We start from the raw sequence: 27,611 nt of genomic DNA on the forward strand, positions 1-27,611 counted from the left end.
ACAGCGTATCCGCGCACATTTCGCATCCTTTGGCAAGAGTCGGCGCCGGCGACGCAAGAGTACGCAGAGGACCGCGTTCTGGCGGCATCTTTAAGCAGCGCAGTGCAGGATTCAGCGTCTGCAGCATCTTCTCCACAGAATGCTACGGCGCTTGACGGCAGTCCCACTTTCCCTTGAGACACCTGCTCGGGAAGCAGCGTGAAGGTACCGCCGGCCCGAGCATCGGTGGTTCAGTGGTAGAATGCTCGCCTGCCACGCGGGCGGCCCGGGTTCGATTCCCGGCCGATGCATCATTTTGTTTTTTCTCCGGTAGGGGTGCTGCGTGTCTTTCGCACTCGAACTGCGTGAGCCATGAGAATGAACCGCGGGATTCCGTGTGGAAAGAACCAATCATGCAGCGCGGACGACTGCTCGTTTGGACTCCTGCGTGCTATTGTACATACTGGCGTCGGCCTAGCATCGCAAGTTGCCTGCCGCGCCGTGAATGCACGTGTAGCAACAGAAAAAATGAGCCAGGGAGTGCAGACTCTCTACCACTTGTATTCGGTACTTACCAAGATCCCAGAAAGTGTAACGATCGCCTGCCTCGGTAGCGCAGTAGGCAGCGCGTAAGTCTCATAATCTTAAGGTCGTGAGTTCGATCCTCACCCGGGGCATCTAATTTTCTGTGACTGATGGTGATGCTGTTGCTAGGGCGCCAACTTATTTCTTGTTTGTTATCCACAACGTTTCAACGCTTCAGCGGGAAAATGTTTACATACAGCTTCCCTTTTCCTCTTCTCCCAGCAGAGCATGAAGCCAAAAGCATTGCTCTGCGACGTTTGAGGTGCGCGCCTTGCCAGTCAGTATGTGCAAAGATGCTCGCAAAGAGAGCGACAATGCGACAAGCGACCGTACGAACGGGCGAATGAAACGGCCGCATCCGGTGTGGTCTAGTGGCTAGGATACCTGGCTTTCACCCAGGAGGCCCGGGTTCGATTCCCGGTACCGGAACGGGATTTTTTCCACACGAATCGTGACAAGTTTGAGCTGTCCGAGCGGCCGTTTCCCGTCCTGCTCGCAATATAGCTACTGTTTCGTGACCGTCAGCAGAATATAGACTAGGGAAGCAGACACACGACGACCGTAGGAATGGTGTATGGCTTCATGCCAGCTGATTCCAGCGTAGGGCTGAGCAACTGCATCTGCCGCGGCCCGTTAGCTCAGTTGGTTAGAGCGTCGTGCTAATAACGCGAAGGTCGTGGGTTCGATCCCCCCACGGGCCACTACTCTTTTACTACTGCGAAAAGGCAGCGCCGATTTCAGCTGGCGAGTGTGATGACCAAATGATCATCACCCTGCGTGGAAGTTGACAGAGGATCCGAACCCGACTCGTGGGGAAGCACTACAGCATTCGCTCGGCAATGGCCATAATATCTTGAATACACTGGTTAGAGAAAATGAAAGAAAATGTCCGATTGCCGATGCGTAACAACTTTGGCCCTTGTCAGTACTTGGGCGGGTGAGCGCATGGGAACACAGGGCACTATTGGCAGTTTTACTTCCTATTTTTGTTTCTCCATTGTTTTCGGAGCTACAGCCCGATTCGGTCAGGGAGACGCCACCGTGAAATGAAGGGGGCGTGCTGTGTGTCCATCGCCTCGCCTCTCCTTACCTCTCTCAGTCGTTTCTCGTGCTTGTCGTTTTGATATAGGCCGATTTGAGAGCGTCAGCTCTCGCGTCAGCTGAGCAAAGTCGAGACAAGTCGAGACACACTAAGGGCTGGTATGCAGCGAGTAAGAGGGCGAAAAAACAATAGTTTAAGAGCGCGTGGCAAAAGTACTCATAGGCGAAATTAAAAGCCTGCTGCGGTGGCCGGGAATCGAACCCGGATCAACTGCTTGGAAGGCAACTATGCTGACCATTACACCACCACCGCACAAGCGAGCGCCCCGCCACCGCGCTGAGTCGGCTTCCCGCCTGTCGGCAGCGGCCGAAGGTGATCGTACCCGGCAGGCGCATTTCGAGGCAGGCTAGGGGAGCACATCCAGACGCATTCGGACAGCGTATCCGCGCACATTTCGCATCCTTTGGCAAGAGTCGGCGCCGGCGACGCAAGAGTACGCAGAGGACCGCGTTCTGGCGGCATCTTTAAGCAGCGCAGTGCAGGATTCAGCGTCTGCAGCATCTTCTCCACAGAATGCTACGGCGCTTGACGGCAGTCCCACTTTCCCTTGAGACACCTGCTCGGGAAGCAACGTGAAGGTACCGCCGGCCCGAGCATCGGTGGTTCAGTGGTAGAATGCTCGCATGCCACGCGGGCGGCCCGGGTTCGATTCCCGGCCGATGCATCATTTTGTTTTTTCTCCGGTAGGGGTGCTGCGTGTCTTTCGCACTCGAACTGCGTGAGCCATGAGAATGAACCGCGGGATTCCGTGTGGAAAGAACCAATCATGCAGCGCGGACGACTGCTCGTTTGGACTCCTGCGTGCTATTGTACATACTGGCGTCGGCCTAGCATCGCAAGTTGCCTGCCGCGCCGTGAATGCACGTGTAGCAACAGAAAAAATGAGCCAGGGAGTGCAGACTCTCTACCACTTGTATTCGGTACTTACCAAGATCCCAGAAAGTGTAACGATCGCCTGCCTCGGTAGCGCAGTAGGCAGCGCGTAAGTCTCATAATCTTAAGGTCGTGAGTTCGATCCTCACCCGGGGCATCTAATTTTCTGTGACTGATGGTGGTGCTGTTGCTAGGGCGCCAACTTATTTCTTGTTTGTTATCCACAACGTTTCAACGCTTCAGCGGGAAAATGTTTACATACAGCTTCCCTTTTCCTCTTCTCCCAGCAGAGCATGAAGCCAAAAGCATTGCTCTGCGACGTTTGAGGTGCGCGCCTTGCCAGTCAGTATGTGCAAAGATGCTCGCAAAGAGAGCGACAATGCGACAAGCGACCGTACGAACGGGCGAATGAAACGGCCGCATCCGGTGTGGTCTAGTGGCTAGGATACCTGGCTTTCACCCAGGAGGCCCGGGTTCGATTCCCGGTACCGGAACGGGATTTTTTCCACACGAATCGTGACAAGTTTGAGCTGTCCGAGCGGCCGTTTCCCGTCCTGCTCGCAATATAGCTACTGTTTCGTGACCGTCAGCAGAATATAGACTAGGGAAGCAGACACACGACGACCGTAGGAATGGTGTATGGCTTCATGCCAGCTGATTCCAGCGTAGGGCTGAGCAACTGCATCTGCCGAGGCCCGTTAGCTCAGTTGGTTAGAGCGTCGTGCTAATAACGCGAAGGTCGTGGGTTCGATCCCCCCACGGGCCACTACTCTTTTACTACTGCGAAAAGGCAGCGCCGATTTCAGCTGGCGAGTGTGATGACCAAATGATCATCACCCTGCGTGGAAGTTGACAGAGGATCCGAACCCGACTCGTGGGGAAGCACTACAGCATTCGCTCGGCAATGGCCATAATATCTTGAATACACTGGTTAGAGAAAATGAAAGAAAATGTCCGATTGCCGATGCGTAACAACTTTGGCCCTTGTCAGTACTTGGGCGGGTGAGCGCATGGGAACACAGGGCACTATTGGCAGTTTTACTTCCTATTTTTGTTTCTCCATTGTTTTCGGAGCTACAGCCCGATTCGGTCAGGGAGACGCCACCGTGAAATGAAGGGGGCGTGCTGTGTGTCCATCGCCTCGCCTCTCCTTACCTCTCTCAGTCGTTTCTCGTGCTTGTCGTTTTGATATAGGCCGATTTGAGAGCGTCAGCTCTCGCGTCAGCTGAGCAAAGTCGAGACAAGTCGAGACACACTAAGGGCTGGTATGCAGCGAGTAAGAGGGCGAAAAAACAATAGTTTAAGAGCGCGTGGCAAAAGTACTCATAGGCGAAATTAAAAGCCTGCTGCGGTGGCCGGGAATCGAACCCGGATCAACTGCTTGGAAGGCAACTATGCTGACCATTACACCACCACCGCACAAGCGAGCGCCCCGCCACCGCGCTGAGTCGGCTTCCCGCCTGTCGGCAGCGGCCGAAGGTGATCGTACCCGGCAGGCGCATTTCGAGGCAGGCTAGGGGAGCACATCCAGACGCATTCGGACAGCGTATCCGCGCACATTTCGCATCCTTTGGCAAGAGTCGGCGCCGGCGACGCAAGAGTACGCAGAGGACCGCGTTCTGGCGGCATCTTTAAGCAGCGCAGTGCAGGATTCAGCGTCTGCAGCATCTTCTCCACAGAATGCTACGGCGCTTGACGGCAGTCCCACTTTCCCTTGAGACACCTGCTCGGGAAGCAGCGTGAAGGTACCGCCGGCCCGAGCATCGGTGGTTCAGTGGTAGAATGCTCGCCTGCCACGCGGGCGGCCCGGGTTCGATTCCCGGCCGATGCATCATTTTGTTTTTTCTCCGGTAGGGGTGCTGCGTGTCTTTCGCACTCGAACTGCGTGAGCCATGAGAATGAACCGCGGGATTCCGTGTGGAAAGAACCAATCATGCAGCGCGGACGACTGCTCGTTTGGACTCCTGCGTGCTATTGTACATACTGGCGTCGGCCTAGCATCGCAAGTTGCCTGCCGCGCCGTGAATGCACGTGTAGCAACAGAAAAAATGAGCCAGGGAGTGCAGACTCTCTACCACTTGTATTCGGTACTTACCAAGATCCCAGAAAGTGTAACGATCGCCTGCCTCGGTAGCGCAGTAGGCAGCGCGTAAGTCTCATAATCTTAAGGTCGTGAGTTCGATCCTCACCCGGGGCATCTAATTTTCTGTGACTGATGGTGGTGCTGTTGCTAGGGCGCCAACTTATTTCTTGTTTGTTATCCACAACGTTTCAACGCTTCAGCGGGAAAATGTTTACATACAGCTTCCCTTTTCCTCTTCTCCCAGCAGAGCATGAAGCCAAAAGCATTGCTCTGCGACGTTTGAGGTGCGCGCCTTGCCAGTCAGTATGTGCAAAGATGCTCGCAAAGAGAGCGACAATGCGACAAGCGACCGTACGAACGGGCGAATGAAACGGCCGCATCCGGTGTGGTCTAGTGGCTAGGATACCTGGCTTTCACCCAGGAGGCCCGGGTTCGATTCCCGGTACCGGAACGGGATTTTTTCCACACGAATCGTGACAAGTTTGAGCTGTCCGAGCGGCCGTTTCCCGTCCTGCTCGCAATATAGCTACTGTTTCGTGACCGTCAGCAGAATATAGACTAGGGAAGCAGACACACGACGACCGTAGGAATGGTGTATGGCTTCATGCCAGCTGATTCCAGCGTAGGGCTGAGCAACTGCATCTGCCGCGGCCCGTTAGCTCAGTTGGTTAGAGCGTCGTGCTAATAACGCGAAGGTCGTGGGTTCGATCCCCCCACGGGCCACTACTCTTTTACTACTGCGAAAAGGCAGCGCCGATTTCAGCTGGCGAGTGTGATGACCAAATGATCATCACCCTGCGTGGAAGTTGACAGAGGATCCGAACCCGACTCGTGGGGAAGCACTACAGCATTCGCTCGGCAATGGCCATAATATCTTGAATACACTGGTTAGAGAAAATGAAAGAAAATGTCCGATTGCCGATGCGTAACAACTTTGGCCCTTGTCAGTACTTGGGCGGGTGAGCGCATGGGAACACAGGGCACTATTGGCAGTTTTACTTCCTATTTTTGTTTCTCCATTGTTTTCGGAGCTACAGCCCGATTCGGTCAGGGAGACGCCACCGTGAAATGAAGGGGGCGTGCTGTGTGTCCATCGCCTCGCCTCTCCTTACCTCTCTCAGTCGTTTCTCGTGCTTGTCGTTTTGATATAGGCCGATTTGAGAGCGTCAGCTCTCGCGTCAGCTGAGCAAAGTCGAGACAAGTCGAGACACACTAAGGGCTGGTATGCAGCGAGTAAGAGGGCGAAAAAACAATAGTTTAAGAGCGCGTGGCAAAAGTACTCATAGGCGAAATTAAAAGCCTGCTGCGGTGGCCGGGAATCGAACCCGGATCAACTGCTTGGAAGGCAACTATGCTGACCATTACACCACCACCGCACAAGCGAGCGCCCCGCCACCGCGCTGAGTCGGCTTCCCGCCTGTCGGCAGCGGCCGAAGGTGATCGTACCCGGCAGGCGCATTTCGAGGCAGGCTAGGGGAGCACATCCAGACGCATTCGGACAGCGTATCCGCGCACATTTCGCATCCTTTGGCAAGAGTCGGCGCCGGCGACGCAAGAGTACGCAGAGGACCGCGTTCTGGCGGCATCTTTAAGCAGCGCAGTGCAGGATTCAGCGTCTGCAGCATCTTCTCCACAGAATGCTACGGCGCTTGACGGCAGTCCCACTTTCCCTTGAGACACCTGCTCGGGAAGCAACGTGAAGGTACCGCCGGCCCGAGCATCGGTGGTTCAGTGGTAGAATGCTCGCATGCCACGCGGGCGGCCCGGGTTCGATTCCCGGCCGATGCATCATTTTGTTTTTTCTCCGGTAGGGGTGCTGCGTGTCTTTCGCACTCGAACTGCGTGAGCCATGAGAATGAACCGCGGGATTCCGTGTGGAAAGAACCAATCATGCAGCGCGGACGACTGCTCGTTTGGACTCCTGCGTGCTATTGTACATACTGGCGTCGGCCTAGCATCGCAAGTTGCCTGCCGCGCCGTGAATGCACGTGTAGCAACAGAAAAAATGAGCCAGGGAGTGCAGACTCTCTACCACTTGTATTCGGTACTTACCAAGATCCCAGAAAGTGTAACGATCGCCTGCCTCGGTAGCGCAGTAGGCAGCGCGTAAGTCTCATAATCTTAAGGTCGTGAGTTCGATCCTCACCCGGGGCATCTAATTTTCTGTGACTGATGGTGGTGCTGTTGCTAGGGCGCCAACTTATTTCTTGTTTGTTATCCACAACGTTTCAACGCTTCAGCGGGAAAATGTTTACATACAGCTTCCCTTTTCCTCTTCTCCCAGCAGAGCATGAAGCCAAAAGCATTGCTCTGCGACGTTTGAGGTGCGCGCCTTGCCAGTCAGTATGTGCAAAGATGCTCGCAAAGAGAGCGACAATGCGACAAGCGACCGTACGAACGGGCGAATGAAACGGCCGCATCCGGTGTGGTCTAGTGGCTAGGATACCTGGCTTTCACCCAGGAGGCCCGGGTTCGATTCCCGGTACCGGAACGGGATTTTTTCCACACGAATCGTGACAAGTTTGAGCTGTCCGAGCGGCCGTTTCCCGTCCTGCTCGCAATATAGCTACTGTTTCGTGACCGTCAGCAGAATATAGACTAGGGAAGCAGACACACGACGACCGTAGGAATGGTGTATGGCTTCATGCCAGCTGATTCCAGCGTAGGGCTGAGCAACTGCATCTGCCGAGGCCCGTTAGCTCAGTTGGTTAGAGCGTCGTGCTAATAACGCGAAGGTCGTGGGTTCGATCCCCCCACGGGCCACTACTCTTTTACTACTGCGAAAAGGCAGCGCCGATTTCAGCTGGCGAGTGTGATGACCAAATGATCATCACCCTGCGTGGAAGTTGACAGAGGATCCGAACCCGACTCGTGGGGAAGCACTACAGCATTCGCTCGGCAATGGCCATAATATCTTGAATACACTGGTTAGAGAAAATGAAAGAAAATGTCCGATTGCCGATGCGTAACAACTTTGGCCCTTGTCAGTACTTGGGCGGGTGAGCGCATGGGAACACAGGGCACTATTGGCAGTTTTACTTCCTATTTTTGTTTCTCCATTGTTTTCGGAGCTACAGCCCGATTCGGTCAGGGAGACGCCACCGTGAAATGAAGGGGGCGTGCTGTGTGTCCATCGCCTCGCCTCTCCTTACCTCTCTCAGTCGTTTCTCGTGCTTGTCGTTTTGATATAGGCCGATTTGAGAGCGTCAGCTCTCGCGTCAGCTGAGCAAAGTCGAGACAAGTCGAGACACACTAAGGGCTGGTATGCAGCGAGTAAGAGGGCGAAAAAACAATAGTTTAAGAGCGCGTGGCAAAAGTACTCATAGGCGAAATTAAAAGCCTGCTGCGGTGGCCGGGAATCGAACCCGGATCAACTGCTTGGAAGGCAACTATGCTGACCATTACACCACCACCGCACAAGCGAGCGCCCCGCCACCGCGCTGAGTCGGCTTCCCGCCTGTCGGCAGCGGCCGAAGGTGATCGTACCCGGCAGGCGCATTTCGAGGCAGGCTAGGGGAGCACATCCAGACGCATTCGGACAGCGTATCCGCGCACATTTCGCATCCTTTGGCAAGAGTCGGCGCCGGCGACGCAAGAGTACGCAGAGGACCGCGTTCTGGCGGCATCTTTAAGCAGCGCAGTGCAGGATTCAGCGTCTGCAGCATCTTCTCCACAGAATGCTACGGCGCTTGACGGCAGTCCCACTTTCCCTTGAGACACCTGCTCGGGAAGCAGCGTGAAGGTACCGCCGGCCCGAGCATCGGTGGTTCAGTGGTAGAATGCTCGCCTGCCACGCGGGCGGCCCGGGTTCGATTCCCGGCCGATGCATCATTTTGTTTTTTCTCCGGTAGGGGTGCTGCGTGTCTTTCGCACTCGAACTGCGTGAGCCATGAGAATGAACCGCGGGATTCCGTGTGGAAAGAACCAATCATGCAGCGCGGACGACTGCTCGTTTGGACTCCTGCGTGCTATTGTACATACTGGCGTCGGCCTAGCATCGCAAGTTGCCTGCCGCGCCGTGAATGCACGTGTAGCAACAGAAAAAATGAGCCAGGGAGTGCAGACTCTCTACCACTTGTATTCGGTACTTACCAAGATCCCAGAAAGTGTAACGATCGCCTGCCTCGGTAGCGCAGTAGGCAGCGCGTAAGTCTCATAATCTTAAGGTCGTGAGTTCGATCCTCACCCGGGGCATCTAATTTTCTGTGACTGATGGTGGTGCTGTTGCTAGGGCGCCAACTTATTTCTTGTTTGTTATCCACAACGTTTCAACGCTTCAGCGGGAAAATGTTTACATACAGCTTCCCTTTTCCTCTTCTCCCAGCAGAGCATGAAGCCAAAAGCATTGCTCTGCGACGTTTGAGGTGCGCGCCTTGCCAGTCAGTATGTGCAAAGATGCTCGCAAAGAGAGCGACAATGCGACAAGCGACCGTACGAACGGGCGAATGAAACGGCCGCATCCGGTGTGGTCTAGTGGCTAGGATACCTGGCTTTCACCCAGGAGGCCCGGGTTCGATTCCCGGTACCGGAACGGGATTTTTTCCACACGAATCGTGACAAGTTTGAGCTGTCCGAGCGGCCGTTTCCCGTCCTGCTCGCAATATAGCTACTGTTTCGTGACCGTCAGCAGAATATAGACTAGGGAAGCAGACACACGACGACCGTAGGAATGGTGTATGGCTTCATGCCAGCTGATTCCAGCGTAGGGCTGAGCAACTGCATCTGCCGCGGCCCGTTAGCTCAGTTGGTTAGAGCGTCGTGCTAATAACGCGAAGGTCGTGGGTTCGATCCCCCCACGGGCCACTACTCTTTTACTACTGCGAAAAGGCAGCGCCGATTTCAGCTGGCGAGTGTGATGACCAAATGATCATCACCCTGCGTGGAAGTTGACAGAGGATCCGAACCCGACTCGTGGGGAAGCACTACAGCATTCGCTCGGCAATGGCCATAATATCTTGAATACACTGGTTAGAGAAAATGAAAGAAAATGTCCGATTGCCGATGCGTAACAACTTTGGCCCTTGTCAGTACTTGGGCGGGTGAGCGCATGGGAACACAGGGCACTATTGGCAGTTTTACTTCCTATTTTTGTTTCTCCATTGTTTTCGGAGCTACAGCCCGATTCGGTCAGGGAGACGCCACCGTGAAATGAAGGGGGCGTGCTGTGTGTCCATCGCCTCGCCTCTCCTTACCTCTCTCAGTCGTTTCTCGTGCTTGTCGTTTTGATATAGGCCGATTTGAGAGCGTCAGCTCTCGCGTCAGCTGAGCAAAGTCGAGACAAGTCGAGACACACTAAGGGCTGGTATGCAGCGAGTAAGAGGGCGAAAAAACAATAGTTTAAGAGCGCGTGGCAAAAGTACTCATAGGCGAAATTAAAAGCCTGCTGCGGTGGCCGGGAATCGAACCCGGATCAACTGCTTGGAAGGCAACTATGCTGACCATTACACCACCACCGCACAAGCGAGCGCCCCGCCACCGCGCTGAGTCGGCTTCCCGCCTGTCGGCAGCGGCCGAAGGTGATCGTACCCGGCAGGCGCATTTCGAGGCAGGCTAGGGGAGCACATCCAGACGCATTCGGACAGCGTATCCGCGCACATTTCGCATCCTTTGGCAAGAGTCGGCGCCGGCGACGCAAGAGTACGCAGAGGACCGCGTTCTGGCGGCATCTTTAAGCAGCGCAGTGCAGGATTCAGCGTCTGCAGCATCTTCTCCACAGAATGCTACGGCGCTTGACGGCAGTCCCACTTTCCCTTGAGACACCTGCTCGGGAAGCAGCGTGAAGGTACCGCCGGCCCGAGCATCGGTGGTTCAGTGGTAGAATGCTCGCCTGCCACGCGGGCGGCCCGGGTTCGATTCCCGGCCGATGCATCATTTTGTTTTTTCTCCGGTAGGGGTGCTGCGTGTCTTTCGCACTCGAACTGCGTGAGCCATGAGAATGAACCGCGGGATTCCGTGTGGAAAGAACCAATCATGCAGCGCGGACGACTGCTCGTTTGGACTCCTGCGTGCTATTGTACATACTGGCGTCGGCCTAGCATCGCAAGTTGCCTGCCGCGCCGTGAATGCACGTGTAGCAACAGAAAAAATGAGCCAGGGAGTGCAGACTCTCTACCACTTGTATTCGGTACTTACCAAGATTCCAGAAAGTGTAACGATCGCCTGCCTCGGTAGCGCAGTAGGCAGCGCGTAAGTCTCATAATCTTAAGGTCGTGAGTTCGATCCTCACCCGGGGCATCTAATTTTCTGTGACTGATGGTGGTGCTGTTGCTAGGGCGCCAACTTATTTCTTGTTTGTTATCCACAACGTTTCAACGCTTCAGCGAGAAAATGTTTACATACAGCTTCCCTTTTCCTCTTCTCCCAGCAGAGCATGAAGCCAAAAGCATTGCTCTGCGACGTTTGAGGTGCGCGCCTTGCCAGTCAGTATGTGCAAAGATGCTCGCAAAGAGAGCGACAATGCGACAAGCGACCGTACGAACGGGCGAATGAAACGGCCGCATCCGGTGTGGTCTAGTGGCTAGGATACCTGGCTTTCACCCAGGAGGCCCGGGTTCGATTCCCGGTACCGGAACGGGATTTTTTCCACACGAATCGTGACAAGTTTGAGCTGTCCGAGCGGCCGTTTCCCGTCCTGCTCGCAATATAGCTACTGTTTCGTGACCGTCAGCAGAATATAGACTAGGGAAGCAGACACACGACGACCGTAGGAATGGTGTATGGCTTCATGCCAGCTGATTCCAGCGTAGGGCTGAGCAACTGCATCTGCCGAGGCCCGTTAGCTCAGTTGGTTAGAGCGTCGTGCTAATAACGCGAAGGTCGTGGGTTCGATCCCCCCACGGGCCACTACTCTTTTACTACTGCGAAAAGGCAGCGCCGATTTCAGCTGGCGAGTGTGATGACCAAATGATCATCACCCTGCGTGGAAGTTGACAGAGGATCCGAACCCGACTCGTGGGGAAGCACTACAGCATTCGCTCGGCAATGGCCATAATATCTTGAATACACTGGTTAGAGAAAATGAAAGAAAATGTCCGATTGCCGATGCGTAACAACTTTGGCCCTTGTCAGTACTTGGGCGGGTGAGCGCATGGGAACACAGGGCACTATTGGCAGTTTTACTTCCTATTTTTGTTTCTCCATTGTTTTCGGAGCTACAGCCCGATTCGGTCAGGGAGACGCCACCGTGAAATGAAGGGGGCGTGCTGTGTGTCCATCGCCTCGCCTCTCCTTACCTCTCTCAGTCGTTTCTCGTGCTTGTCGTTTTGATATAGGCCGATTTGAGAGCGTCAGCTCTCGCGTCAGCTGAGCAAAGTCGAGACAAGTCGAGACACACTAAGGGCTGGTATGCAGCGAGTAAGAGGGCGAAAAAACAATAGTTTAAGAGCGCGTGGCAAAAGTACTCATAGGCGAAATTAAAAGCCTGCTGCGGTGGCCGGGAATCGAACCCGGATCAACTGCTTGGAAGGCAACTATGCTGACCATTACACCACCACCGCACAAGCGAGCGCCCCGCCACCGCGCTGAGTCGGCTTCCCGCCTGTCGGCAGCGGCCGAAGGTGATCGTACCCGGCAGGCGCATTTCGAGGCAGGCTAGGGGAGCACATCCAGACGCATTCGGACAGCGTATCCGCGCACATTTCGCATCCTTTGGCAAGAGTCGGCGCCGGCGACGCAAGAGTACGCAGAGGACCGCGTTCTGGCGGCATCTTTAAGCAGCGCAGTGCAGGATTCAGCGTCTGCAGCATCTTCTCCACAGAATGCTACGGCGCTTGACGGCAGTCCCACTTTCCCTTGAGGCACCTGCTCGGGAAGCAGCGTGAAGGTACCGCCGGCCCGAGCATCGGTGGTTCAGTGGTAGAATGCTCGCCTGCCACGCGGGCGGCCCGGGTTCGATTCCCGGCCGATGCATCATTTTGTTTTTTCTCCGGTAGGGGTGCTGCGTGTCTTTCGCACTCGAACTGCGTGAGCCATGAGAATGAACCGCGGGATTCCGTGTGGAAAGAACCAATCATGCAGCGCGGACGACTGCTCGTTTGGACTCCTGCGTGCTATTGTACATACTGGCGTCGGCCTAGCATCGCAAGTTGCCTGCCGCGCCGTGAATGCACGTGTAGCAACAGAAAAAATGAGCCAGGGAGTGCAGACTCTCTACCACTTGTATTCGGTACTTACCAAGATTCCAGAAAGTGTAACGATCGCCTGCCTCGGTAGCGCAGTAGGCAGCGCGTAAGTCTCATAATCTTAAGGTCGTGAGTTCGATCCTCACCCGGGGCATCTAATTTTCTGTGACTGATGGTGGTGCTGTTGCTAGGGCGCCAACTTATTTCTTGTTTGTTATCCACAACGTTTCAACGCTTCAGCGAGAAAATGTTTACATACAGCTTCCCTTTTCCTCTTCTCCCAGCAGAGCATGAAGCCAAAAGCATTGCTCTGCGACGTTTGAGGTGCGCGCCTTGCCAGTCAGTATGTGCAAAGATGCTCGCAAAGAGAGCGACAATGCGACAAGCGACCGTACGAACGGGCGAATGAAACGGCCGCATCCGGTGTGGTCTAGTGGCTAGGATACCTGGCTTTCACCCAGGAGGCCCGGGTTCGATTCCCGGTACCGGAACGGAATTTTTTCCACACGAATCGTGACAAGTTTGAGCTGTCCGAGCGGCCGTTTCCCGTCCTGCTCGCAATATAGCTACTGTTTCGTGACCGTCAGCAGAATATAGACTAGGGAAGCAGACACACGACGACCGTAGGAATGGTGTATGGCTTCATGCCAGCTGATTCCAGCGTAGGGCTGAGCAACTGCATCTGCCGAGGCCCGTTAGCTCAGTTGGTTAGAGCGTCGTGCTAATAACGCGAAGGTCGTGGGTTCGATCCCCCCACGGGCCACTACTCTTTTACTACTGCGAAAAGGCAGCGCCGATTTCAGCTGGCGAGTGTGATGACCAAATGATCATCACCCTGCGTGGAAGTTGACAGAGGATCCGAACCCGACTCGTGGGGAAGCACTACAGCATTCGCTCGGCAATGGCCATAATATCTTGAATACACTGGTTAGAGAAAATGAAAGAAAATGTCCGATTGCCGATGCGTAACAACTTTGGCCCTTGTCAGTACTTGGGCGGGTGAGCGCATGGGAACACAGGGCACTATTGGCAGTTTTACTTCCTATTTTTGTTTCTCCATTGTTTTCGGAGCTACAGCCCGATTCGGTCAGGGAGACGCCACCGTGAAATGAAGGGGGCGTGCTGTGTGTCCATCGCCTCGCCTCTCCTTACCTCTCTCAGTCGTTTCTCGTGCTTGTCGTTTTGATATAGGCCGATTTGAGAGCGTCAGCTCTCGCGTCAGCTGAGCAAAGTCGAGACAAGTCGAGACACACTAAGGGCTGGTATGCAGCGAGTAAGAGGGCGAAAAAACAATAGTTTAAGAGCGCGTGGCAAAAGTACTCATAGGCGAAATTAAAAGCCTGCTGCGGTGGCCGGGAATCGAACCCGGATCAACTGCTTGGAAGGCAACTATGCTGACCATTACACCACCACCGCACAAGCGAGCGCCCCGCCACCGCGCTGAGTCGGCTTCCCGCCTGTCGGCAGCGGCCGAAGGTGATCGTACCCGGCAGGCGCATTTCGAGGCAGGCTAGGGGAGCACATCCAGACGCATTCGGACAGCGTATCCGCGCACATTTCGCATCCTTTGGCAAGAGTCGGCGCCGGCGACGCAAGAGTACGCAGAGGACCGCGTTCTGGCGGCATCTTTAAGCAGCGCAGTGCAGGATTCAGCGTCTGCAGCATCTTCTCCACAGAATGCTACGGCGCTTGACGGCAGTCCCACTTTCCCTTGAGACACCTGCTCGGGAAGCAGCGTGAAGGTACCGCCGGCCCGAGCATCGGTGGTTCAGTGGTAGAATGCTCGCCTGCCACGCGGGCGGCCCGGGTTCGATTCCCGGCCGATGCATCATTTTGTTTTTTCTCCGGTAGGGGTGCTGCGTGTCTTTCGCACTCGAACTGCGTGAGCCATGAGAATGAACCGCGGGATTCCGTGTGGAAAGAACCAATCATGCAGCGCGGACGACTGCTCGTTTGGACTCCTGCGTGCTATTGTACATACTGGCGTCGGCCTAGCATCGCAAGTTGCCTGCCGCGCCGTGAATGCACGTGTAGCAACAGAAAAAATGAGCCAGGGAGTGCAGACTCTCTACCACTTGTATTCGGTACTTACCAAGATTCCAGAAAGTGTAACGATCGCCTGCCTCGGTAGCGCAGTAGGCAGCGCGTAAGTCTCATAATCTTAAGGTCGTGAGTTCGATCCTCACCCGGGGCATCTAATTTTCTGTGACTGATGGTGGTGCTGTTGCTAGGGCGCCAACTTATTTCTTGTTTGTTATCCACAACGTTTCAACGCTTCAGCGAGAAAATGTTTACATACAGCTTCCCTTTTCCTCTTCTCCCAGCAGAGCATGAAGCCAAAAGCATTGCTCTGCGACGTTTGAGGTGCGCGCCTTGCCAGTCAGTATGTGCAAAGATGCTCGCAAAGAGAGCGACAATGCGACAAGCGACCGTACGAACGGGCGAATGAAACGGCCGCATCCGGTGTGGTCTAGTGGCTAGGATACCTGGCTTTCACCCAGGAGGCCCGGGTTCGATTCCCGGTACCGGAACGGGATTTTTTCCACACGAATCGTGACAAGTTTGAGCTGTCCGAGCGGCCGTTTCCCGTCCTGCTCGCAATATAGCTACTGTTTCGTGACCGTCAGCAGAATATAGACTAGGGAAGCAGACACACGACGACCGTAGGAATGGTGTATGGCTTCATGCCAGCTGATTCCAGCGTAGGGCTGAGCAACTGCATCTGCCGAGGCCCGTTAGCTCAGTTGGTTAGAGCGTCGTGCTAATAACGCGAAGGTCGTGGGTTCGATCCCCCCACGGGCCACTACTCTTTTACTACTGCGAAAAGGCAGCGCCGATTTCAGCTGGCGAGTGTGATGACCAAATGATCATCACCCTGCGTGGAAGTTGACAGAGGATCCGAACCCGACTCGTGGGGAAGCACTACAGCATTCGCTCGGCAATGGCCATAATATCTTGAATACACTGGTTAGAGAAAATGAAAGAAAATGTCCGATTGCCGATGCGTAACAACTTTGGCCCTTGTCAGTACTTGGGCGGGTGAGCGCATGGGAACACAGGGCACTATTGGCAGTTTTACTTCCTATTTTTGTTTCTCCATTGTTTTCGGAGCTACAGCCCGATTCGGTCAGGGAGACGCCACCGTGAAATGAAGGGGGCGTGCTGTGTGTCCATCGCCTCGCCTCTCCTTACCTCTCTCAGTCGTTTCTCGTGCTTGTCGTTTTGATATAGGCCGATTTGAGAGCGTCAGCTCTCGCGTCAGCTGAGCAAAGTCGAGACAAGTCGAGACACACTAAGGGCTGGTATGCAGCGAGTAAGAGGGCGAAAAAACAATAGTTTAAGAGCGCGTGGCAAAAGTACTCATAGGCGAAATTAAAAGCCTGCTGCGGTGGCCGGGAATCGAACCCGGATCAACTGCTTGGAAGGCAACTATGCTGACCATTACACCACCACCGCACAAGCGAGCGCCCCGCCACCGCGCTGAGTCGGCTTCCCGCCTGTCGGCAGCGGCCGAAGGTGATCGTACCCGGCAGGCGCATTTCGAGGCAGGCTAGGGGAGCACATCCAGACGCATTCGGACAGCGTATCCGCGCACATTTCGCATCCTTTGGCAAGAGTCGGCGCCGGCGACGCAAGAGTACGCAGAGGACCGCGTTCTGGCGGCATCTTTAAGCAGCGCAGTGCAGGATTCAGCGTCTGCAGCATCTTCTCCACAGAATGCTACGGCGCTTGACGGCAGTCCCACTTTCCCTTGAGGCACCTGCTCGGGAAGCAGCGTGAAGGTACCGCCGGCCCGAGCATCGGTGGTTCAGTGGTAGAATGCTCGCCTGCCACGCGGGCGGCCCGGGTTCGATTCCCGGCCGATGCATCATTTTGTTTTTTCTCCGGTAGGGGTGCTGCGTGTCTTTCGCACTCGAACTGCGTGAGCCATGAGAATGAACCGCGGGATTCCGTGTGGAAAGAACCAATCATGCAGCGCGGACGACTGCTCGTTTGGACTCCTGCGTGCTATTGTACATACTGGCGTCGGCCTAGCATCGCAAGTTGCCTGCCGCGCCGTGAATGCACGTGTAGCAACAGAAAAAATGAGCCAGGGAGTGCAGACTCTCTACCACTTGTATTCGGTACTTACCAAGATTCCAGAAAGTGTAACGATCGCCTGCCTCGGTAGCGCAGTAGGCAGCGCGTAAGTCTCATAATCTTAAGGTCGTGAGTTCGATCCTCACCCGGGGCATCTAATTTTCTGTGACTGATGGTGGTGCTGTTGCTAGGGCGCCAACTTATTTCTTGTTTGTTATCCACAACGTTTCAACGCTTCAGCGAGAAAATGTTTACATACAGCTTCCCTTTTCCTCTTCTCCCAGCAGAGCATGAAGCCAAAAGCATTGCTCTGCGACGTTTGAGGTGCGCGCCTTGCCAGTCAGTATGTGCAAAGATGCTCGCAAAGAGAGCGACAATGCGACAAGCGACCGTACGAACGGGCGAATGAAACGGCCGCATCCGGTGTGGTCTAGTGGCTAGGATACCTGGCTTTCACCCAGGAGGCCCGGGTTCGATTCCCGGTACCGGAACGGAATTTTTTCCACACGAATCGTGACAAGTTTGAGCTGTCCGAGCGGCCGTTTCCCGTCCTGCTCGCAATATAGCTACTGTTTCGTGACCGTCAGCAGAATATAGACTAGGGAAGCAGACACACGACGACCGTAGGAATGGTGTATGGCTTCATGCCAGCTGATTCCAGCGTAGGGCTGAGCAACTGCATCTGCCGAGGCCCGTTAGCTCAGTTGGTTAGAGCGTCGTGCTAATAACGCGAAGGTCGTGGGTTCGATCCCCCCACGGGCCACTACTCTTTTACTACTGCGAAAAGGCAGCGCCGATTTCAGCTGGCGAGTGTGATGACCAAATGATCATCACCCTGCGTGGAAGTTGACAGAGGATCCGAACCCGACTCGTGGGGAAGCACTACAGCATTCGCTCGGCAATGGCCATAATATCTTGAATACACTGGTTAGAGAAAATGAAAGAAAATGTCCGATTGCCGATGCGTAACAACTTTGGCCCTTGTCAGTACTTGGGCGGGTGAGCGCATGGGAACACAGGGCACTATTGGCAGTTTTACTTCCTATTTTTGTTTCTCCATTGTTTTCGGAGCTACAGCCCGATTCGGTCAGGGAGACGCCACCGTGAAATGAAGGGGGCGTGCTGTGTGTCCATCGCCTCGCCTCTCCTTACCTCTCTCAGTCGTTTCTCGTGCTTGTCGTTTTGATATAGGCCGATTTGAGAGCGTCAGCTCTCGCGTCAGCTGAGCAAAGTCGAGACAAGTCGAGACACACTAAGGGCTGGTATGCAGCGAGTAAGAGGGCGAAAAAACAATAGTTTAAGAGCGCGTGGCAAAAGTACTCATAGGCGAAATTAAAAGCCTGCTGCGGTGGCCGGGAATCGAACCCGGATCAACTGCTTGGAAGGCAACTATGCTGACCATTACACCACCACCGCACAAGCGAGCGCCCCGCCACCGCGCTGAGTCGGCTTCCCGCCTGTCGGCAGCGGCCGAAGGTGATCGTACCCGGCAGGCGCATTTCGAGGCAGGCTAGGGGAGCACATCCAGACGCATTCGGACAGCGTATCCGCGCACATTTCGCATCCTTTGGCAAGAGTCGGCGCCGGCGACGCAAGAGTACGCAGAGGACCGCGTTCTGGCGGCATCTTTAAGCAGCGCAGTGCAGGATTCAGCGTCTGCAGCATCTTCTCCACAGAATGCTACGGCGCTTGACGGCAGTCCCACTTTCCCTTGAGGCACCTGCTCGGGAAGCAGCGTGAAGGTACCGCCGGCCCGAGCATCGGTGGTTCAGTGGTAGAATGCTCGCCTGCCACGCGGGCGGCCCGGGTTCGATTCCCGGCCGATGCATCATTTTGTTTTTTCTCCGGTAGGGGTGCTGCGTGTCTTTCGCACTCGAACTGCGTGAGCCATGAGAATGAACCGCGGGATTCCGTGTGGAAAGAACCAATCATGCAGCGCGGACGACTGCTCGTTTGGACTCCTGCGTGCTATTGTACATACTGGCGTCGGCCTAGCATCGCAAGTTGCCTGCCGCGCCGTGAATGCACGTGTAGCAACAGAAAAAATGAGCCAGGGAGTGCAGACTCTCTACCACTTGTATTCGGTACTTACCAAGATTCCAGAAAGTGTAACGATCGCCTGCCTCGGTAGCGCAGTAGGCAGCGCGTAAGTCTCATAATCTTAAGGTCGTGAGTTCGATCCTCACCCGGGGCATCTAATTTTCTGTGACTGATGGTGGTGCTGTTGCTAGGGCGCCAACTTATTTCTTGTTTGTTATCCACAACGTTTCAACGCTTCAGCGAGAAAATGTTTACATACAGCTTCCCTTTTCCTCTTCTCCCAGCAGAGCATGAAGCCAAAAGCATTGCTCTGCGACGTTTGAGGTGCGCGCCTTGCCAGTCAGTATGTGCAAAGATGCTCGCAAAGAGAGCGACAATGCGACAAGCGACCGTACGAACGGGCGAATGAAACGGCCGCATCCGGTGTGGTCTAGTGGCTAGGATACCTGGCTTTCACCCAGGAGGCCCGGGTTCGATTCCCGGTACCGGAACGGAATTTTTTCCACACGAATCGTGACAAGTTTGAGCTGTCCGAGCGGCCGTTTCCCGTCCTGCTCGCAATATAGCTACTGTTTCGTGACCGTCAGCAGAATATAGACTAGGGAAGCAGACACACGACGACCGTAGGAATGGTGTATGGCTTCATGCCAGCTGATTCCAGCGTAGGGCTGAGCAACTGCATCTGCCGAGGCCCGTTAGCTCAGTTGGTTAGAGCGTCGTGCTAATAACGCGAAGGTCGTGGGTTCGATCCCCCCACGGGCCACTACTCTTTTACTACTGCGAAAAGGCAGCGCCGATTTCAGCTGGCGAGTGTGATGACCAAATGATCATCACCCTGCGTGGAAGTTGACAGAGGATCCGAACCCGACTCGTGGGGAAGCACTACAGCATTCGCTCGGCAATGGCCATAATATCTTGAATACACTGGTTAGAGAAAATGAAAGAAAATGTCCGATTGCCGATGCGTAACAACTTTGGCCCTTGTCAGTACTTGGGCGGGTGAGCGCATGGGAACACAGGGCACTATTGGCAGTTTTACTTCCTATTTTTGTTTCTCCATTGTTTTCGGAGCTACAGCCCGATTCGGTCAGGGAGACGCCACCGTGAAATGAAGGGGGCGTGCTGTGTGTCCATCGCCTCGCCTCTCCTTACCTCTCTCAGTCGTTTCTCGTGCTTGTCGTTTTGATATAGGCCGATTTGAGAGCGTCAGCTCTCGCGTCAGCTGAGCAAAGTCGAGACAAGTCGAGACACACTAAGGGCTGGTATGCAGCGAGTAAGAGGGCGAAAAAACAATAGTTTAAGAGCGCGTGGCAAAAGTACTCATAGGCGAAATTAAAAGCCTGCTGCGGTGGCCGGGAATCGAACCCGGATCAACTGCTTGGAAGGCAACTATGCTGACCATTACACCACCACCGCACAAGCGAGCGCCCCGCCACCGCGCTGAGTCGGCTTCCCGCCTGTCGGCAGCGGCCGAAGGTGATCGTACCCGGCAGGCGCATTTCGAGGCAGGCTAGGGGAGCACATCCAGACGCATTCGGACAGCGTATCCGCGCACATTTCGCATCCTTTGGCAAGAGTCGGCGCCGGCGACGCAAGAGTACGCAGAGGACCGCGTTCTGGCGGCATCTTTAAGCAGCGCAGTGCAGGATTCAGCGTCTGCAGCATCTTCTCCACAGAATGCTACGGCGCTTGACGGCAGTCCCACTTTCCCTTGAGACACCTGCTCGGGAAGCAGCGTGAAGGTACCGCCGGCCCGAGCATCGGTGGTTCAGTGGTAGAATGCTCGCCTGCCACGCGGGCGGCCCGGGTTCGATTCCCGGCCGATGCATCATTTTGTTTTTTCTCCGGTAGGGGTGCTGCGTGTCTTTCGCACTCGAACTGCGTGAGCCATGAGAATGAACCGCGGGATTCCGTGTGGAAAGAACCAATCATGCAGCGCGGACGACTGCTCGTTTGGACTCCTGCGTGCTATTGTACATACTGGCGTCGGCCTAGCATCGCAAGTTGCCTGCCGCGCCGTGAATGCACGTGTAGCAACAGAAAAAATGAGCCAGGGAGTGCAGACTCTCTACCACTTGTATTCGGTACTTACCAAGATTCCAGAAAGTGTAACGATCGCCTGCCTCGGTAGCGCAGTAGGCAGCGCGTAAGTCTCATAATCTTAAGGTCGTGAGTTCGATCCTCACCCGGGGCATCTAATTTTCTGTGACTGATGGTGGTGCTGTTGCTAGGGCGCCAACTTATTTCTTGTTTGTTATCCACAACGTTTCAACGCTTCAGCGGGAAAATGTTTACATACAGCTTCCCTTTTCCTCTTCTCCCAGCAGAGCATGAAGCCAAAAGCATTGCTCTGCGACGTTTGAGGTGCGCGCCTTGCCAGTCAGTATGTGCAAAGATGCTCGCAAAGAGAGCGACAATGCGACAAGCGACCGTACGAACGGGCGAATGAAACGGCCGCATCCGGTGTGGTCTAGTGGCTAGGATACCTGGCTTTCACCCAGGAGGCCCGGGTTCGATTCCCGGTACCGGAACGGAATTTTTTCCACACGAATCGTGACAAGTTTGAGCTGTCCGAGCGGCCGTTTCCCGTCCTGCTCGCAATATAGCTACTGTTTCGTGACCGTCAGCAGAATATAGACTAGGGAAGCAGACACACGACGACCGTAGGAATGGTGTATGGCTTCATGCCAGCTGATTCCAGCGTAGGGCTGAGCAACTGCATCTGCCGAGGCCCGTTAGCTCAGTTGGTTAGAGCGTCGTGCTAATAACGCGAAGGTCGTGGGTTCGATCCCCCCACGGGCCACTACTCTTTTACTACTGCGAAAAGGCAGCGCCGATTTCAGCTGGCGAGTGTGATGACCAAATGATCATCACCCTGCGTGGAAGTTGACAGAGGATCCGAACCCGACTCGTGGGGAAGCACTACAGCATTCGCTCGGCAATGGCCATAATATCTTGAATACACTGGTTAGAGAAAATGAAAGAAAATGTCCGATTGCCGATGCGTAACAACTTTGGCCCTTGTCAGTACTTGGGCGGGTGAGCGCATGGGAACACAGGGCACTATTGGCAGTTTTACTTCCTATTTTTGTTTCTCCATTGTTTTCGGAGCTACAGCCCGATTCGGTCAGGGAGACGCCACCGTGAAATGAAGGGGGCGTGCTGTGTGTCCATCGCCTCGCCTCTCCTTACCTCTCTCAGTCGTTTCTCGTGCTTGTCGTTTTGATATAGGCCGATTTGAGAGCGTCAGCTCTCGCGTCAGCTGAGCAAAGTCGAGACAAGTCGAGACACACTAAGGGCTGGTATGCAGCGAGTAAGAGGGCGAAAAAACAATAGTTTAAGAGCGCGTGGCAAAAGTACTCATAGGCGAAATTAAAAGCCTGCTGCGGTGGCCGGGAATCGAACCCGGATCAACTGCTTGGAAGGCAACTATGCTGACCATTACACCACCACCGCACAAGCGAGCGCCCCGCCACCGCGCTGAGTCGGCTTCCCGCCTGTCGGCAGCGGCCGAAGGTGATCGTACCCGGCAGGCGCATTTCGAGGCAGGCTAGGGGAGCACATCCAGACGCATTCGGACAGCGTATCCGCGCACATTTCGCATCCTTTGGCAAGAGTCGGCGCCGGCGACGCAAGAGTACGCAGAGGACCGCGTTCTGGCGGCATCTTTAAGCAGCGCAGTGCAGGATTCAGCGTCTGCAGCATCTTCTCCACAGAATGCTACGGCGCTTGACGGCAGTCCCACTTTCCCTTGAGACACCTGCTCGGGAAGCAGCGTGAAAGTACCGCCGGCCCGAGCATCGGTGGTTCAGTGGTAGAATGCTCGCCTGCCACGCGGGCGGCCCGGGTTCGATTCCCGGCCGATGCATCATTTTGTTTTTTCTCCGGTAGGGGTGCTGCGTGTCTTTCGCACTCGAACTGCGTGAGCCATGAGAATGAACCGCGGGATTCCGTGTGGAAAGAACCAATCATGCAGCGCGGACGACTGCTCGTTTGGACTCCTGCGTGCTATTGTACATACTGGCGTCGGCCTAGCATCGCAAGTTGCCTGCCGCGCCGTGAATGCACGTGTAGCAACAGAAAAAATGAGCCAGGGAGTGCAGACTCTCTACCACTTGTATTCGGTACTTACCAAGATTCCAGAAAGTGTAACGATCGCCTGCCTCGGTAGCGCAGTAGGCAGCGCGTAAGTCTCATAATCTTAAGGTCGTGAGTTCGATCCTCACCCGGGGCATCTAATTTTCTGTGACTGATGGTGGTGCTGTTGCTAGGGCGCCAACTTATTTCTTGTTTGTTATCCACAACGTTTCAACGCTTCAGCGAGAAAATGTTTACATACAGCTTCCCTTTTCCTCTTCTCCCAGCAGAGCATGAAGCCAAAAGCATTGCTCTGCGACGTTTGAGGTGCGCGCCTTGCCAGTCAGTATGTGCAAAGATGCTCGCAAAGAGAGCGACAATGCGACAAGCGACCGTACGAACGGGCGAATGAAACGGCCGCATCCGGTGTGGTCTAGTGGCTAGGATACCTGGCTTTCACCCAGGAGGCCCGGGTTCGATTCCCGGTACCGGAACGGGATTTTTTCCACACGAATCGTGACAAGTTTGAGCTGTCCGAGCGGCCGTTTCCCGTCCTGCTCGCAATATAGCTACTGTTTCGTGACCGTCAGCAGAATATAGACTAGGGAAGCAGACACACGACGACCGTAGGAATGGTGTATGGCTTCATGCCAGCTGATTCCAGCGTAGGGCTGAGCAACTGCATCTGCCGAGGCCCGTTAGCTCAGTTGGTTAGAGCGTCGTGCTAATAACGCGAAGGTCGTGGGTTCGATCCCCCCACGGGCCACTACTCTTTTACTACTGCGAAAAGGCAGCGCCGATTTCAGCTGGCGAGTGTGATGACCAAATGATCATCACCCTGCGTGGAAGTTGACAGAGGATCCGAACCCGACTCGTGGGGAAGCACTACAGCATTCGCTCGGCAATGGCCATAATATCTTGAATACACTGGTTAGAGAAAATGAAAGAAAATGTCCGATTGCCGATGCGTAACAACTTTGGCCCTTGTCAGTACTTGGGCGGGTGAGCGCATGGGAACACAGGGCACTATTGGCAGTTTTACTTCCTATTTTTGTTTCTCCATTGTTTTCGGAGCTACAGCCCGATTCGGTCAGGGAGACGCCACCGTGAAATGAAGGGGGCGTGCTGTGTGTCCATCGCCTCGCCTCTCCTTACCTCTCTCAGTCGTTTCTCGTGCTTGTCGTTTTGATATAGGCCGATTTGAGAGCGTCAGCTCTCGCGTCAGCTGAGCAAAGTCGAGACAAGTCGAGACACACTAAGGGCTGGTATGCAGCGAGTAAGAGGGCGAAAAAACAATAGTTTAAGAGCGCGTGGCAAAAGTACTCATAGGCGAAATTAAAAGCCTGCTGCGGTGGCCGGGAATCGAACCCGGATCAACTGCTTGGAAGGCAACTATGCTGACCATTACACCACCACCGCACAAGCGAGCGCCCCGCCACCGCGCTGAGTCGGCTTCCCGCCTGTCGGCAGCGGCCGAAGGTGATCGTACCCGGCAGGCGCATTTCGAGGCAGGCTAGGGGAGCACATCCAGACGCATTCGGACAGCGTATCCGCGCACATTTCGCATCCTTTGGCAAGAGTCGGCGCCGGCGACGCAAGAGTACGCAGAGGACCGCGTTCTGGCGGCATCTTTAAGCAGCGCAGTGCAGGATTCAGCGTCTGCAGCATCTTCTCCACAGAATGCTACGGCGCTTGACGGCAGTCCCACTTTCCCTTGAGGCACCTGCTCGGGAAGCAGCGTGAAGGTACCGCCGGCCCGAGCATCGGTGGTTCAGTGGTAGAATGCTCGCCTGCCACGCGGGCGGCCCGGGTTCGATTCCCGGCCGATGCATCATTTTGTTTTTTCTCCGGTAGGGGTGCTGCGTGTCTTTCGCACTCGAACTGCGTGAGCCATGAGAATGAACCGCGGGATTCCGTGTGGAAAGAACCAATCATGCAGCGCGGACGACTGCTCGTTTGGACTCCTGCGTGCTATTGTACATACTGGCGTCGGCCTAGCATCGCAAGTTGCCTGCCGCGCCGTGAATGCACGTGTAGCAACAGAAAAAATGAGCCAGGGAGTGCAGACTCTCTACCACTTGTATTCGGTACTTACCAAGATTCCAGAAAGTGTAACGATCGCCTGCCTCGGTAGCGCAGTAGGCAGCGCGTAAGTCTCATAATCTTAAGGTCGTGAGTTCGATCCTCACCCGGGGCATCTAATTTTCTGTGACTGATGGTGGTGCTGTTGCTAGGGCGCCAACTTATTTCTTGTTTGTTATCCACAACGTTTCAACGCTTCAGCGAGAAAATGTTTACATACAGCTTCCCTTTTCCTCTTCTCCCAGCAGAGCATGAAGCCAAAAGCATTGCTCTGCGACGTTTGAGGTGCGCGCCTTGCCAGTCAGTATGTGCAAAGATGCTCGCAAAGAGAGCGACAATGCGACAAGCGACCGTACGAACGGGCGAATGAAACGGCCGCATCCGGTGTGGTCTAGTGGCTAGGATACCTGGCTTTCACCCAGGAGGCCCGGGTTCGATTCCCGGTACCGGAACGGAATTTTTTCCACACGAATCGTGACAAGTTTGAGCTGTCCGAGCGGCCGTTTCCCGTCCTGCTCGCAATATAGCTACTGTTTCGTGACCGTCAGCAGAATATAGACTAGGGAAGCAGACACACGACGACCGTAGGAATGGTGTATGGCTTCATGCCAGCTGATTCCAGCGTAGGGCTGAGCAACTGCATCTGCCGAGGCCCGTTAGCTCAGTTGGTTAGAGCGTCGTGCTAATAACGCGAAGGTCGTGGGTTCGATCCCCCCACGGGCCACTACTCTTTTACTACTGCGAAAAGGCAGCGCCGATTTCAGCTGGCGAGTGTGATGACCAAATGATCATCACCCTGCGTGGAAGTTGACAGAGGATCCGAACCCGACTCGTGGGGAAGCACTACAGCATTCGCTCGGCAATGGCCATAATATCTTGAATACACTGGTTAGAGAAAATGAAAGAAAATGTCCGATTGCCGATGCGTAACAACTTTGGCCCTTGTCAGTACTTGGGCGGGTGAGCGCATGGGAACACAGGGCACTATTGGCAGTTTTACTTCCTATTTTTGTTTCTCCATTGTTTTCGGAGCTACAGCCCGATTCGGTCAGGGAGACGCCACCGTGAAATGAAGGGGGCGTGCTGTGTGTCCATCGCCTCGCCTCTCCTTACCTCTCTCAGTCGTTTCTCGTGCTTGTCGTTTTGATATAGGCCGATTTGAGAGCGTCAGCTCTCGCGTCAGCTGAGCAAAGTCGAGACAAGTCGAGACACACTAAGGGCTGGTATGCAGCGAGTAAGAGGGCGAAAAAACAATAGTTTAAGAGCGCGTGGCAAAAGTACTCATAGGCGAAATTAAAAGCCTGCTGCGGTGGCCGGGAATCGAACCCGGATCAACTGCTTGGAAGGCAACTATGCTGACCATTACACCACCACCGCACAAGCGAGCGCCCCGCCACCGCGCTGAGTCGGCTTCCCGCCTGTCGGCAGCGGCCGAAGGTGATCGTACCCGGCAGGCGCATTTCGAGGCAGGCTAGGGGAGCACATCCAGACGCATTCGGACAGCGTATCCGCGCACATTTCGCATCCTTTGGCAAGAGTCGGCGCCGGCGACGCAAGAGTACGCAGAGGACCGCGTTCTGGCAGCATCTTTAAGCAGCGCAGTGCAGGATTCAGCGTCTGCAGCATCTTCTCCACAGAATGCTACGGCGCTTGACGGCAGTCCCACTTTCCCTTGAGACACCTGCTCGGGAAGCAGCGTGAAGGTACCGCCGGCCCGAGCATCGGTGGTTCAGTGGTAGAATGCTCGCCTGCCACGCGGGCGGCCCGGGTTCGATTCCCGGCCGATGCATCATTTTGTTTTTTCTCCGGTAGGGGTGCTGCGTGTCTTTCGCACTCGAACTGCGTGAGCCATGAGAATGAACCGCGGGATTCCGTGTGGAAAGAACCAATCATGCAGCGCGGACGACTGCTCGTTTGGACTCCTGCGTGCTATTGTACATACTGGCGTCGGCCTAGCATCGCAAGTTGCCTGCCGCGCCGTGAATGCACGTGTAGCAACAGAAAAAATGAGCCAGGGAGTGCAGACTCTCTACCACTTGTATTCGGTACTTACCAAGATTCCAGAAAGTGTAACGATCGCCTGCCTCGGTAGCGCAGTAGGCAGCGCGTAAGTCTCATAATCTTAAGGTCGTGAGTTCGATCCTCACCCGGGGCATCTAATTTTCTGTGACTGATGGTGGTGCTGTTGCTAGGGCGCCAACTTATTTCTTGTTTGTTATCCACAACGTTTCAACGCTTCAGCGGGAAAATGTTTACATACAGCTTCCCTTTTCCTCTTCTCCCAGCAGAGCATGAAGCCAAAAGCATTGCTCTGCGACGTTTGAGGTGCGCGCCTTGCCAGTCAGTATGTGCAAAGATGCTCGCAAAGAGAGCGACAATGCGACAAGCGACCGTACGAACGGGCGAATGAAACGGCCGCATCCGGTGTGGTCTAGTGGCTAGGATACCTGGCTTTCACCCAGGAGGCCCGGGTTCGATTCCCGGTACCGGAACGGAATTTTTTCCACACGAATCGTGACAAGTTTGAGCTGTCCGAGCGGCCGTTTCCCGTCCTGCTCGCAATATAGCTACTGTTTCGTGACCGTCAGCA

The 27,611-nt window shown here is 54.8% G+C and overlaps 68 non-coding genes across 68 annotated transcripts; 55 read left to right on the forward strand and 13 right to left on the reverse strand.

Moving 5' to 3' along the window:
* Window positions 1-219: 219 nt before the first annotated feature.
* On the forward strand, window positions 220-290 carry Trnag-gcc. Its single transcript has one exon. It is a non-coding gene; the product is annotated as a tRNA-Gly (tRNA).
* A 293-nt stretch (window positions 291-583) lies between these two features.
* On the forward strand, window positions 584-656 carry Trnam-cau. Its single transcript has one exon. It is a non-coding gene; the product is annotated as a tRNA-Met (tRNA).
* A 265-nt stretch (window positions 657-921) lies between these two features.
* Window positions 922-993, forward strand: Trnae-uuc. The gene has a single exon. It is a non-coding gene; the product is annotated as a tRNA-Glu (tRNA).
* Window positions 994-1,191: 198 nt separating this feature from the next.
* On the forward strand, window positions 1,192-1,265 carry Trnai-aau. The gene has a single exon. It is a non-coding gene; the product is annotated as a tRNA-Ile (tRNA).
* A 581-nt stretch (window positions 1,266-1,846) lies between these two features.
* Window positions 1,847-1,918, reverse strand: Trnag-ucc. Its single transcript has one exon. It is a non-coding gene; the product is annotated as a tRNA-Gly (tRNA).
* A 341-nt stretch (window positions 1,919-2,259) lies between these two features.
* Window positions 2,260-2,330, forward strand: Trnag-gcc. Its single transcript has one exon. It is a non-coding gene; the product is annotated as a tRNA-Gly (tRNA).
* Window positions 2,331-2,623: 293 nt separating this feature from the next.
* Trnam-cau lies at window positions 2,624-2,696 on the forward strand. The gene has a single exon. It is a non-coding gene; the product is annotated as a tRNA-Met (tRNA).
* A 265-nt stretch (window positions 2,697-2,961) lies between these two features.
* Trnae-uuc lies at window positions 2,962-3,033 on the forward strand. Its single transcript has one exon. It is a non-coding gene; the product is annotated as a tRNA-Glu (tRNA).
* Window positions 3,034-3,231: 198 nt separating this feature from the next.
* Trnai-aau lies at window positions 3,232-3,305 on the forward strand. Its single transcript has one exon. It is a non-coding gene; the product is annotated as a tRNA-Ile (tRNA).
* Window positions 3,306-3,886: 581 nt separating this feature from the next.
* Trnag-ucc lies at window positions 3,887-3,958 on the reverse strand. Its single transcript has one exon. It is a non-coding gene; the product is annotated as a tRNA-Gly (tRNA).
* A 341-nt stretch (window positions 3,959-4,299) lies between these two features.
* On the forward strand, window positions 4,300-4,370 carry Trnag-gcc. The gene has a single exon. It is a non-coding gene; the product is annotated as a tRNA-Gly (tRNA).
* A 293-nt stretch (window positions 4,371-4,663) lies between these two features.
* On the forward strand, window positions 4,664-4,736 carry Trnam-cau. The gene has a single exon. It is a non-coding gene; the product is annotated as a tRNA-Met (tRNA).
* Window positions 4,737-5,001: 265 nt separating this feature from the next.
* Trnae-uuc lies at window positions 5,002-5,073 on the forward strand. The gene has a single exon. It is a non-coding gene; the product is annotated as a tRNA-Glu (tRNA).
* A 198-nt stretch (window positions 5,074-5,271) lies between these two features.
* On the forward strand, window positions 5,272-5,345 carry Trnai-aau. Its single transcript has one exon. It is a non-coding gene; the product is annotated as a tRNA-Ile (tRNA).
* A 581-nt stretch (window positions 5,346-5,926) lies between these two features.
* On the reverse strand, window positions 5,927-5,998 carry Trnag-ucc. Its single transcript has one exon. It is a non-coding gene; the product is annotated as a tRNA-Gly (tRNA).
* A 341-nt stretch (window positions 5,999-6,339) lies between these two features.
* Trnag-gcc lies at window positions 6,340-6,410 on the forward strand. Its single transcript has one exon. It is a non-coding gene; the product is annotated as a tRNA-Gly (tRNA).
* Window positions 6,411-6,703: 293 nt separating this feature from the next.
* Trnam-cau lies at window positions 6,704-6,776 on the forward strand. The gene has a single exon. It is a non-coding gene; the product is annotated as a tRNA-Met (tRNA).
* Window positions 6,777-7,041: 265 nt separating this feature from the next.
* On the forward strand, window positions 7,042-7,113 carry Trnae-uuc. The gene has a single exon. It is a non-coding gene; the product is annotated as a tRNA-Glu (tRNA).
* Window positions 7,114-7,311: 198 nt separating this feature from the next.
* On the forward strand, window positions 7,312-7,385 carry Trnai-aau. Its single transcript has one exon. It is a non-coding gene; the product is annotated as a tRNA-Ile (tRNA).
* Window positions 7,386-7,966: 581 nt separating this feature from the next.
* Window positions 7,967-8,038, reverse strand: Trnag-ucc. Its single transcript has one exon. It is a non-coding gene; the product is annotated as a tRNA-Gly (tRNA).
* A 341-nt stretch (window positions 8,039-8,379) lies between these two features.
* On the forward strand, window positions 8,380-8,450 carry Trnag-gcc. Its single transcript has one exon. It is a non-coding gene; the product is annotated as a tRNA-Gly (tRNA).
* A 293-nt stretch (window positions 8,451-8,743) lies between these two features.
* Window positions 8,744-8,816, forward strand: Trnam-cau. The gene has a single exon. It is a non-coding gene; the product is annotated as a tRNA-Met (tRNA).
* A 265-nt stretch (window positions 8,817-9,081) lies between these two features.
* On the forward strand, window positions 9,082-9,153 carry Trnae-uuc. The gene has a single exon. It is a non-coding gene; the product is annotated as a tRNA-Glu (tRNA).
* Window positions 9,154-9,351: 198 nt separating this feature from the next.
* Trnai-aau lies at window positions 9,352-9,425 on the forward strand. Its single transcript has one exon. It is a non-coding gene; the product is annotated as a tRNA-Ile (tRNA).
* A 581-nt stretch (window positions 9,426-10,006) lies between these two features.
* On the reverse strand, window positions 10,007-10,078 carry Trnag-ucc. Its single transcript has one exon. It is a non-coding gene; the product is annotated as a tRNA-Gly (tRNA).
* Window positions 10,079-10,419: 341 nt separating this feature from the next.
* On the forward strand, window positions 10,420-10,490 carry Trnag-gcc. The gene has a single exon. It is a non-coding gene; the product is annotated as a tRNA-Gly (tRNA).
* Window positions 10,491-10,783: 293 nt separating this feature from the next.
* Trnam-cau lies at window positions 10,784-10,856 on the forward strand. Its single transcript has one exon. It is a non-coding gene; the product is annotated as a tRNA-Met (tRNA).
* Window positions 10,857-11,121: 265 nt separating this feature from the next.
* On the forward strand, window positions 11,122-11,193 carry Trnae-uuc. The gene has a single exon. It is a non-coding gene; the product is annotated as a tRNA-Glu (tRNA).
* Window positions 11,194-11,391: 198 nt separating this feature from the next.
* Trnai-aau lies at window positions 11,392-11,465 on the forward strand. Its single transcript has one exon. It is a non-coding gene; the product is annotated as a tRNA-Ile (tRNA).
* Window positions 11,466-12,046: 581 nt separating this feature from the next.
* Window positions 12,047-12,118, reverse strand: Trnag-ucc. Its single transcript has one exon. It is a non-coding gene; the product is annotated as a tRNA-Gly (tRNA).
* Window positions 12,119-12,459: 341 nt separating this feature from the next.
* On the forward strand, window positions 12,460-12,530 carry Trnag-gcc. Its single transcript has one exon. It is a non-coding gene; the product is annotated as a tRNA-Gly (tRNA).
* A 293-nt stretch (window positions 12,531-12,823) lies between these two features.
* Window positions 12,824-12,896, forward strand: Trnam-cau. Its single transcript has one exon. It is a non-coding gene; the product is annotated as a tRNA-Met (tRNA).
* A 265-nt stretch (window positions 12,897-13,161) lies between these two features.
* On the forward strand, window positions 13,162-13,233 carry Trnae-uuc. The gene has a single exon. It is a non-coding gene; the product is annotated as a tRNA-Glu (tRNA).
* Window positions 13,234-13,431: 198 nt separating this feature from the next.
* Window positions 13,432-13,505, forward strand: Trnai-aau. Its single transcript has one exon. It is a non-coding gene; the product is annotated as a tRNA-Ile (tRNA).
* A 581-nt stretch (window positions 13,506-14,086) lies between these two features.
* Trnag-ucc lies at window positions 14,087-14,158 on the reverse strand. The gene has a single exon. It is a non-coding gene; the product is annotated as a tRNA-Gly (tRNA).
* Window positions 14,159-14,499: 341 nt separating this feature from the next.
* Trnag-gcc lies at window positions 14,500-14,570 on the forward strand. The gene has a single exon. It is a non-coding gene; the product is annotated as a tRNA-Gly (tRNA).
* Window positions 14,571-14,863: 293 nt separating this feature from the next.
* On the forward strand, window positions 14,864-14,936 carry Trnam-cau. The gene has a single exon. It is a non-coding gene; the product is annotated as a tRNA-Met (tRNA).
* A 265-nt stretch (window positions 14,937-15,201) lies between these two features.
* On the forward strand, window positions 15,202-15,273 carry Trnae-uuc. Its single transcript has one exon. It is a non-coding gene; the product is annotated as a tRNA-Glu (tRNA).
* A 198-nt stretch (window positions 15,274-15,471) lies between these two features.
* Trnai-aau lies at window positions 15,472-15,545 on the forward strand. The gene has a single exon. It is a non-coding gene; the product is annotated as a tRNA-Ile (tRNA).
* Window positions 15,546-16,126: 581 nt separating this feature from the next.
* On the reverse strand, window positions 16,127-16,198 carry Trnag-ucc. The gene has a single exon. It is a non-coding gene; the product is annotated as a tRNA-Gly (tRNA).
* Window positions 16,199-16,539: 341 nt separating this feature from the next.
* Window positions 16,540-16,610, forward strand: Trnag-gcc. The gene has a single exon. It is a non-coding gene; the product is annotated as a tRNA-Gly (tRNA).
* Window positions 16,611-16,903: 293 nt separating this feature from the next.
* On the forward strand, window positions 16,904-16,976 carry Trnam-cau. The gene has a single exon. It is a non-coding gene; the product is annotated as a tRNA-Met (tRNA).
* Window positions 16,977-17,241: 265 nt separating this feature from the next.
* Trnae-uuc lies at window positions 17,242-17,313 on the forward strand. The gene has a single exon. It is a non-coding gene; the product is annotated as a tRNA-Glu (tRNA).
* A 198-nt stretch (window positions 17,314-17,511) lies between these two features.
* On the forward strand, window positions 17,512-17,585 carry Trnai-aau. The gene has a single exon. It is a non-coding gene; the product is annotated as a tRNA-Ile (tRNA).
* A 581-nt stretch (window positions 17,586-18,166) lies between these two features.
* Window positions 18,167-18,238, reverse strand: Trnag-ucc. The gene has a single exon. It is a non-coding gene; the product is annotated as a tRNA-Gly (tRNA).
* Window positions 18,239-18,579: 341 nt separating this feature from the next.
* On the forward strand, window positions 18,580-18,650 carry Trnag-gcc. The gene has a single exon. It is a non-coding gene; the product is annotated as a tRNA-Gly (tRNA).
* Window positions 18,651-18,943: 293 nt separating this feature from the next.
* Window positions 18,944-19,016, forward strand: Trnam-cau. Its single transcript has one exon. It is a non-coding gene; the product is annotated as a tRNA-Met (tRNA).
* Window positions 19,017-19,281: 265 nt separating this feature from the next.
* Trnae-uuc lies at window positions 19,282-19,353 on the forward strand. The gene has a single exon. It is a non-coding gene; the product is annotated as a tRNA-Glu (tRNA).
* A 198-nt stretch (window positions 19,354-19,551) lies between these two features.
* On the forward strand, window positions 19,552-19,625 carry Trnai-aau. Its single transcript has one exon. It is a non-coding gene; the product is annotated as a tRNA-Ile (tRNA).
* A 581-nt stretch (window positions 19,626-20,206) lies between these two features.
* Window positions 20,207-20,278, reverse strand: Trnag-ucc. Its single transcript has one exon. It is a non-coding gene; the product is annotated as a tRNA-Gly (tRNA).
* A 341-nt stretch (window positions 20,279-20,619) lies between these two features.
* On the forward strand, window positions 20,620-20,690 carry Trnag-gcc. The gene has a single exon. It is a non-coding gene; the product is annotated as a tRNA-Gly (tRNA).
* A 293-nt stretch (window positions 20,691-20,983) lies between these two features.
* Trnam-cau lies at window positions 20,984-21,056 on the forward strand. Its single transcript has one exon. It is a non-coding gene; the product is annotated as a tRNA-Met (tRNA).
* Window positions 21,057-21,321: 265 nt separating this feature from the next.
* Window positions 21,322-21,393, forward strand: Trnae-uuc. Its single transcript has one exon. It is a non-coding gene; the product is annotated as a tRNA-Glu (tRNA).
* Window positions 21,394-21,591: 198 nt separating this feature from the next.
* On the forward strand, window positions 21,592-21,665 carry Trnai-aau. The gene has a single exon. It is a non-coding gene; the product is annotated as a tRNA-Ile (tRNA).
* Window positions 21,666-22,246: 581 nt separating this feature from the next.
* On the reverse strand, window positions 22,247-22,318 carry Trnag-ucc. Its single transcript has one exon. It is a non-coding gene; the product is annotated as a tRNA-Gly (tRNA).
* A 341-nt stretch (window positions 22,319-22,659) lies between these two features.
* Trnag-gcc lies at window positions 22,660-22,730 on the forward strand. Its single transcript has one exon. It is a non-coding gene; the product is annotated as a tRNA-Gly (tRNA).
* A 293-nt stretch (window positions 22,731-23,023) lies between these two features.
* Trnam-cau lies at window positions 23,024-23,096 on the forward strand. Its single transcript has one exon. It is a non-coding gene; the product is annotated as a tRNA-Met (tRNA).
* A 265-nt stretch (window positions 23,097-23,361) lies between these two features.
* Trnae-uuc lies at window positions 23,362-23,433 on the forward strand. The gene has a single exon. It is a non-coding gene; the product is annotated as a tRNA-Glu (tRNA).
* Window positions 23,434-23,631: 198 nt separating this feature from the next.
* Window positions 23,632-23,705, forward strand: Trnai-aau. The gene has a single exon. It is a non-coding gene; the product is annotated as a tRNA-Ile (tRNA).
* Window positions 23,706-24,286: 581 nt separating this feature from the next.
* Window positions 24,287-24,358, reverse strand: Trnag-ucc. Its single transcript has one exon. It is a non-coding gene; the product is annotated as a tRNA-Gly (tRNA).
* Window positions 24,359-24,699: 341 nt separating this feature from the next.
* Trnag-gcc lies at window positions 24,700-24,770 on the forward strand. Its single transcript has one exon. It is a non-coding gene; the product is annotated as a tRNA-Gly (tRNA).
* A 293-nt stretch (window positions 24,771-25,063) lies between these two features.
* Window positions 25,064-25,136, forward strand: Trnam-cau. The gene has a single exon. It is a non-coding gene; the product is annotated as a tRNA-Met (tRNA).
* A 265-nt stretch (window positions 25,137-25,401) lies between these two features.
* Window positions 25,402-25,473, forward strand: Trnae-uuc. Its single transcript has one exon. It is a non-coding gene; the product is annotated as a tRNA-Glu (tRNA).
* A 198-nt stretch (window positions 25,474-25,671) lies between these two features.
* Trnai-aau lies at window positions 25,672-25,745 on the forward strand. The gene has a single exon. It is a non-coding gene; the product is annotated as a tRNA-Ile (tRNA).
* A 581-nt stretch (window positions 25,746-26,326) lies between these two features.
* Trnag-ucc lies at window positions 26,327-26,398 on the reverse strand. Its single transcript has one exon. It is a non-coding gene; the product is annotated as a tRNA-Gly (tRNA).
* Window positions 26,399-26,739: 341 nt separating this feature from the next.
* Window positions 26,740-26,810, forward strand: Trnag-gcc. Its single transcript has one exon. It is a non-coding gene; the product is annotated as a tRNA-Gly (tRNA).
* Window positions 26,811-27,103: 293 nt separating this feature from the next.
* Window positions 27,104-27,176, forward strand: Trnam-cau. The gene has a single exon. It is a non-coding gene; the product is annotated as a tRNA-Met (tRNA).
* Window positions 27,177-27,441: 265 nt separating this feature from the next.
* Window positions 27,442-27,513, forward strand: Trnae-uuc. Its single transcript has one exon. It is a non-coding gene; the product is annotated as a tRNA-Glu (tRNA).
* The last annotated feature ends 98 nt before the right edge of the window (window positions 27,514-27,611 follow it).

The sequence above is a fragment of the Schistocerca americana genome, unplaced genomic scaffold, assembly GCF_021461395.2.
Source record: "Schistocerca americana isolate TAMUIC-IGC-003095 unplaced genomic scaffold, iqSchAmer2.1 HiC_scaffold_180, whole genome shotgun sequence".
Taxonomy (NCBI): domain Eukaryota; kingdom Metazoa; phylum Arthropoda; class Insecta; order Orthoptera; family Acrididae; genus Schistocerca; species Schistocerca americana.